Genomic DNA, 7,652 nt, shown 5'->3' with positions numbered 1-7,652 from the left:
TCCTATCCAAGAACAAGGAATATTTTTCCATCTCTTTGTATCTTTTTTGATTTCCTTTAACAATGCTTTGTAGTTTACGTTATATAGGTCCTTTACATTCTTTGTGTTATGTTTATTCCTAGATATTTTATTTTTTTGTTGCAATCGTGAAGGGGATTATTTTTTTAATTCGTTTTCTAATATTTCATTGTTGGCATATAGAAAGGCTATGGACTTTGTATGTTAATTTTGTATCTTGTGACCTTACTATATTGGTTTATTGTTTCTAGTAATCTTTTTGTGGAGTCTTGGGGTTTTAGATGTATAGGATCATATCATCTGCAAAAAGTGATACTTTTAATTCTTCTTTTCCGATATGGATGCCTTTTATTTCTTTCTCTTGTCTGATTGCTCTGGCCAGAACTTCTAGCACCACGTTAAATAAGAGTGAAGAGAGTGGACAACTCTGTCTTGTTCCTGATTTAAGGTGGAAAGTCCTCAGTTTTATGCCATTTAATATGATGTTAGCTGATGGTTTATCTATCATATATGGCCTTTATCATGTTGAAATATTTTCCTTCTATACCCATTTTGTTGAGTGTCTTAAACATAAAGTTGTGTTGTATTTTATCAAATGCCTTTTCTGCATCTATTGATAAGATCATGTGGTTTTTGTTCTTTGTTTTGTTGATATGGTGTATATTTGTTATTTTTAAATATTTTCAGCATTTCTGTTGTACTCTTTTGCATAAACAAATGTACAAGTATGGAAGACAACCATTTTGTATGTGTTTTCACTGGGAAGGAGAGGGTTGATGGGCTGTGTAGTACAGGCTGCAAAACACTGATGGTCCCTCACTGATCAGTGTTACATTAGATTGGAGCCACTCAATGCCTCTGACAAAGTTATTATTTAAAAAAACATGAAGAAATGCCTTTAGTTTTAAAACAATGTTCTTAACCAAGATGGTTGCCCCCCAAAAAAAATATGGATTTTTTTTTCTTATATGACAGTAGTGAAAATCTGACCTTTTTTTTACTAAGCTTGAACTTTGTTTTTGTTTTGACTCAAGACTACCATGTTCAAGTCTCTTCTAAAATTGGTTAAATGTATTCTTCAATACCTTACATCAATTCATGGATAAAGATATATAAAGTAGCTATGTGTTATCCCCCTTCCTATCAAAACTTTCAATCTCTCATGTGTCCTTATTACTGAAAGGGTCATCAGAGGAAAGAGAGAGAGAGAGAGAGAGAGAGAGAGAGAGAGAGGGAAGGAAGGAAGGAAGGAAGGAAGGAAGGAAGGAAGGAAGGAAAGAAGGAAGTAAGGAAGGAAAGGGAGGGAAAGAACATTCTAGCACAGAAACACACTTGGGTATTATTTCTAAAATTTTCTCAGATTTTATCATGTACATTATATATTTATTGACATACACCACCTCTACAATGACCCTCCAACTACACCACTTTACAGATGGTACCTGTTAAATTATACTTACTCATTTTTAGAGAATTTTCTGTGTACAGGTCACCACAAATCCATGGAACATACCAATCTATGGATACCCTAGAGAATGTAGTATCAACATATATGAAATCTAATAACAAGCAATAAGTATTACCTGAACATGGTCTCTACCATTTAGGATTAACACACTAAATTGTAAACGGAAAAATATTGACCCAAATTCATAATTAAATATAACAATATTGACACACATTTGGTATCATTTTAAGAATGTGAAAGAAAAAGTGAGCCATGTATAAATAATGTAGTTTAGAAGGTACAGTAAGCTTTTTTCTGATGATTTCATAAAAATCTTCATAAAAGGTCGAGAAGTTCATTTGTCCAGGCTATTCAGACACCTAGGTCATTGTTATCCTTCTCAGTAATGAGGCTCAATAACATCTGCTTTATAAAGTGATAGAAACCATTCTGAATGATTTTATAAAGGTGATTGTCAGTATGGGGAGCATATTGCTTGGAGCCTAATTCTGGCTGCATATACTCTCTCTCAAATTTTAATTTGTGTCTTCTAATGAGACACTGTTACTGTTAGAAACGAGGCTTGTTCTTCAGTTACAGTGGGTTGAACAAAAAGAAGATGGATAAGTACTTCACAGGCAAATCTAATTATTAAAACCCTAATCATAAATGTGTTGTGATTGAATTTTTAAGTGGTCTGCCTTTACCAACATATGTTTGTTTATATTCAATTTCTTGATCAGAAACTTTAACAGTGGAGAATGAGAATTTCTTGATGCTTGTTTTTCTGCTACAGTAACTCTTTTCTTTTAAGCACAAACCTCATGTGCTTTAATAATATATTGGACATAATTGTTTGCAGGAGAGAATCTTCTTGCCTCTGACTGTATTCAGTATTCCTAATGTAAAAGGGAAAAGTGAGTTTCTATTTTTTAGCTAATAACTTTGTGTTAAGAAACAGCATACTAAGCTCAAGAGATAAAACAAGTCAATGCTAATGGACTTATTTTATAAACTGAAAATTAATGGAAAAAATATGTATGTTTCTAAGCAAAGAGAATATATTCTCAAACATATTTTGGCCCCATGCAACAGACTCTAGGCCTCAATAATGAAGATATTAGAAAATTAACCACATATAAAGGAAAAAGCATATTGAAATGTTATGTTCCATACTAGACAACTAAAATAATAGACAAATCTTTAGAGTATTAATACCATGAAAGACATGTCTTCAATCTGATGAATAAGAGAAATGGTACGTAATTATAATCACTTGTATTGAAGATTGGGCTGTTGACTGCGTTAAATATTTGAATTTCTGTTTTAATTCCTCCATCAAGGTTTTGGTTTTGGGGTTTTTTTCTTGTGTTTGTCACATATATGCCCACTTTCCATTTTGCTAAGAAAGAGGTCTTTAACCATGTTAAAATTTCTTTCCCACAGAGGAATGCCACAACTGCCACCATCAGAACAGCTGCAAACCAGTAGCTGTGGAATTTTAGGTTATTTTTTTCTTTTTGTTTAAAATTCTTTCCTTTTGGCAAGTATAGAAGTCACTCAAAATTTAGTGTTTTTCACTAAATTGTCACTCACATAGATGGTATTAAACAAAACCATTTTAAGGCAAAAAGAAAAAAATCAACAGGAATGTTCAAAAGCACATTGTGTTTCATAAATATTGAAAGAAAGGGTAAAATGTACTGGGTTTTTTTAAGCCTATAAAATACTCATTTTTAAAAAGTATTTTAAGCAGAACAGTGAGTGTGGGGTGGTACTTCTCACAGCGGGAATAAGAGCTAATGTCTGTGTGATGTACATTCACATGACAAAGCAAGCAAGGAAACATTAACAAAATTTCTTAAACATAAAAAAAAACACCAAGAATGTCGCTAGAATTTTAGTCATCTTTTAGAAATATTTGTAAAAGTAATCTGAGTGTTATACAACCCCAAAGGGTCCACGTGATAAAGTGGGCAGGGAGAAAAATTATTCCAATTCTATTATGTTGATTCAAGTATTATAAAAATTAGAAGTAAATATTTACAGCTATAATATAGCCTTGGTAGCTACTGATGATAGCTAATTAATTAGAATTACACTGGATCAACTTCCTTTTAGGGGTCAGGTACTGTAGTTAGCATTTTCTATAAACCTCATTTCAATTTTACATTATAATTACAAACCATTGCACTCATGAATAAATGTTGCCTTAAAATTCACTGTTTAAATCAATTTTAACAGGTAATATTACATTCTAGTTTTTTAATATAATTTTTGAAAACACCTCAAAAATTTACCTATTTTTATTGTCTTTGAAATTTTTTCTTTCTAGGTCCTGCTACAGGCAAACTTCAGATAATAATGTTGACCCTTAGATTAACACGTAATGCAAGTCTTGAAAGTACATTTTTAATAGATGTTTTCCCTTCCTGAGCCTGGTCTATATGCTGGTGAACAAATACCATGTAAAGAAAAAATCATGATGTTACAAAGGGGGAAGATGGCATTATCAAAACAGCAGAATTAAATTTACACACACACATAAACCTACCTGGTCGGTACACATTTCAAACTAATGTAGTAAAGAAGTTTAAAATTATATTACAAACTTGCCTTATGTTATAAGTAATTTTCTACATTTTAGACTGCTTTAAAATTTATAAATTACTTCTATATATTAAGTACTATACATACAAAACACTAAATTTTCATTTTTATTTAATTTTAATTACTTTTACTGAGGTGAAATTAGTTAATAAGATTACATAGGTTTCAAGTGTACAGTTCTATGATACATCATCTGTATATTGCATTGTGTGCCCACCACCCTCATTTTATAGTTACATAAGTTGTGCTTAAAACGTTTAAGTGCTTTGCCAGTTAGTAAGGCATGCATGGAAATAGTTCCCAAGCTCAAGTCCTCTCTACCTCAACATATTTCTCTGTTTTTTATACTTTGTTGCAACATCAGTCAGTAAACAAGCCAGTCTTATTCATGCACTCAGAGCAGCTTGTCATAAACAGACAATAGTATTGTTGTTACCAAAGAGGAGGAGGTAGAAGAGAGAAAAGGGGGATAAATGGTTATGGAAAGAGATTTGCATTGGTTGGTGAACACACAATACAATATGTAGATCATGTACTATAAAAATTTATACCTGAAACCTACATAACTTGATTAACCAATGTCACCCTAATAAATTACATAAAAATTAAAAAAAAATTCACATTCAGGATTTGTGGACTTCATTCTATACTAAACATTTTGATTCATCCTCAAAGTTGTATTTTCTAGTCTGATAAAGAGGTCTTGTTTAAGATGATTTATTTCCTTTTCCACAAAGAAAGAAATACATTACAGTAAGGCTCCAATATATACAAAACTGTAGTCATAGTTTAGATGTGTACTGCCTAATTTTCTCTTAATAATATAGTAAGATTATTTTAAAATTCTTTAGAGTGTATAAGGTACTTTTACACCAAATGTTTTATTTCATCCTCAAAATTATTCTGGAAATTGACTGATATTATTTCACTTTAATAGCTAAGGGAATTGAGTCTCAGAGGAATTTAATGATTTGCACAAGTTCAAGGAGCTGGTAATGTAACAGATATTTTGATTCTCAATGAGGATTGTTTTATAGTATCTCTACCCCTTATTGAGAGGTTTCACATCTTAAACAAAATTCATAGCTTAAGAATCTGTTTCTAATAATTGCTCTAAATTAGTGGTTTTTAAACTCTAATGTGCATAAGAATTCTTATGGAACTTTTTAAAATTGCATATTCTCAGTCTCCACTCCCACTTCTCTGAATCTGACCTGCTGTTTAAGCCAAGGAATATGCATGTTAACAAACATCAGGCAATTCTAATGCGAGTGGCCCACAATCTCAAGTTTGCAGAACACTAGTATGGGGACTATTATTGGTGAACTCATGGGTCTGGTTCCAATATTGTTCTGTCTGCTCTATTCCACCCCATAAAGAAAACACACAGGGCCTTTAAAATGACTATAACATTTTTTCCTTTTTCCCCAAAGGATATTTCATTATTTCCTACTCACTATCAAGGATAAGATGATTTGAAAATGTGAAAGCATTTACTGACTATAAATTAGAAAGTAATCTTATTTATGATTTTTCAATTTTGGCCTGCCTAAGAGTGTACTTAGAGTATCCCATAACGAGACATTAGACACTGTATTTATTATCCAAATATTACATCAAAAATGGAAATTTGTTTAAAATTTGGATTACAAAATAAAAGCTTCTCAGCTATTTATGCACTCTAAAATATCTGAGACAGTGACATGCAAGGAATGCCTCTTACAATTTATATACATACAAACGTTGACATAAATCTATTCGTTAGTAAGCATCTAAGCTTGTCAGAGGATGTCAGTAACATTGTTGCTGTAGACTTGCAAAATCTACTTAAAGTGATCTGTTTTTATTTTGCTTTCCTCTATAATTTTTCCTTACTCCATGATAGAAACGGATGACTTGTGTACTGTATTATTACAAAAACCACTGTAATACAATAATTTTCAAGTCTTTTGACACACACAAACATCTCAGCAGCTGCCATGCTATTAGTAGAAAAAGTTCTCCCTCACCACTTATTGTAGTTGAATTTGTGAAACAGTTTTATTTTTTTAATTTTTTTAAAAATTATTATTTTTTAATTAATTTTACTAGGGTGACATCAATAAATCAGGGTACATATGTTCAAAGAAAACATGTCCAGGTTATCTTGTCGATCAATTATGTTGCATACCCATCACCCAAAGTGAGATTGTCCTTCATCACCTTCTATCTAGTTTTCTTTGTGCCCCTTCCCCTTCCCCTTCCCTTCTCCCTCCCCCCCCCCGTAACCACCACACTCTTGTCAATGTCCCTTAGTCTCATTTTTATGTCCCACCTACGTATGGAATAATGCAGTTCTTGGTTTTTTCTGATTTACTTATTTCACTCCGTATAATGTTATCAAGATCCCACCATTTTGTTGTAAATGATCCAATGTCATCATTTCTTATGGCTGAGTAGTATTCCATAGTGTATATGTGCCACATCTTCTTTATCCAGTCTTCTATTGAAGGGCTTTTTGGTTGTTTTCATGTCTTGGCCACTGTGAACAATGCTGCAATGAACATGGGGCTGCATGTGTCTTTACATATCAAATTTTCTGAGCTTTTGGGGGTACATATCCAGTAGAGGGATTGCTGGGTCATAAGGTTGTTCTATTTTAAGTTTTTTGAGGAACCACCATACTTCCTTCCATAATGGTTGTACTACTTTACATTCCCACCAACAGTGAATCAGGGTTCCTTTTTCTCCACAGCCTCTCCAACATTTGCTATTACCTGTCTTGTTGATAATAGCTAATCTAACAGGTGTGAGGTGGTATCTCATTGAGTTTTGATTTGCATTTCTCTAATAACTAATAAAGATGAGCATCTTTCATATATCTGTTGGCCATTTGTATTTCTTCCTGGGAGAAGTGTCTGTTCATGTTCCTCTTCCCATTTTTTATTGGATTGTTTGTTTGTTTGTTTGTTGTTGAGTTTTATGAGTTCTTTGTATATTTTGGATATTAGGCCCTTATCTGAGCTGTTGTTTGAAAATATCATTTCCCATTTAGTTGGCTATCTGTTTATGTTGTTGTCAGTTTCTCTTGCTGAGCAAAAACTTCTTAGTCTGATAAAGTCCCATTCATTTATCTTTGCCTTCACTTCCCTTGCCTTTGGAGTCAAATTCATAAAATGCTCTTTAAAACCAAGGTCCATGAGTTTAGAACCTATGTCTTCTTCTATGTACTTTATTGTTTCAGGTCTTATATTTAGGTCTTTGATCCATTTTGAATTAATTTTAGTACAAGGGGACAAACTGTAGTCAAGTTTCATTCTTTTGCATGTGGCTTTCCAGTTTTCCCAGCACCATTTGTTGAAGAGGCTTTCTTTTCTCCATTGTGTGTTGTTGGCCCCTGTATCAAAAATTATTTGATCATATATATGTGGTTTTATTTCTGGACTTTCTATTCTGTTCCATTGGTCTGAGTGTCTATTTTTCTGCCAATACCATGGTGTTTTGATTGTCGTGGCTCTATAATATAGTTTGAAGTCAGGTATTGTAATGCCCCCAGCTTCATTCTTTTTCTTTAGGATTGCTTTGGCTATTCAGGGTT

General features: G+C 32.7%; 1 non-coding gene across 1 annotated transcript; it reads right to left on the bottom strand.

Annotated features, from left to right (window-relative positions):
* Positions 1-2,831: 2,831 nt before the first annotated feature.
* On the bottom strand, positions 2,832-2,964 carry LOC136318014 (small nucleolar RNA SNORA41). Its single transcript, XR_010727990.1, has one exon. It is a non-coding gene; the product is annotated as a small nucleolar RNA SNORA41 (small nucleolar RNA).
* Between the last annotated feature and the right edge of the window lie 4,688 nt (positions 2,965-7,652).

The sequence above is a fragment of the Saccopteryx bilineata genome, chromosome X (genome assembly GCF_036850765.1).
Source record: "Saccopteryx bilineata isolate mSacBil1 chromosome X, mSacBil1_pri_phased_curated, whole genome shotgun sequence".
NCBI lineage: Eukaryota > Metazoa > Chordata > Mammalia > Chiroptera > Emballonuridae > Saccopteryx > Saccopteryx bilineata.
The sequence above is the reverse complement of the archived record's forward strand: the minus strand, read 5'-3'. Positions and strand labels throughout refer to the sequence as shown.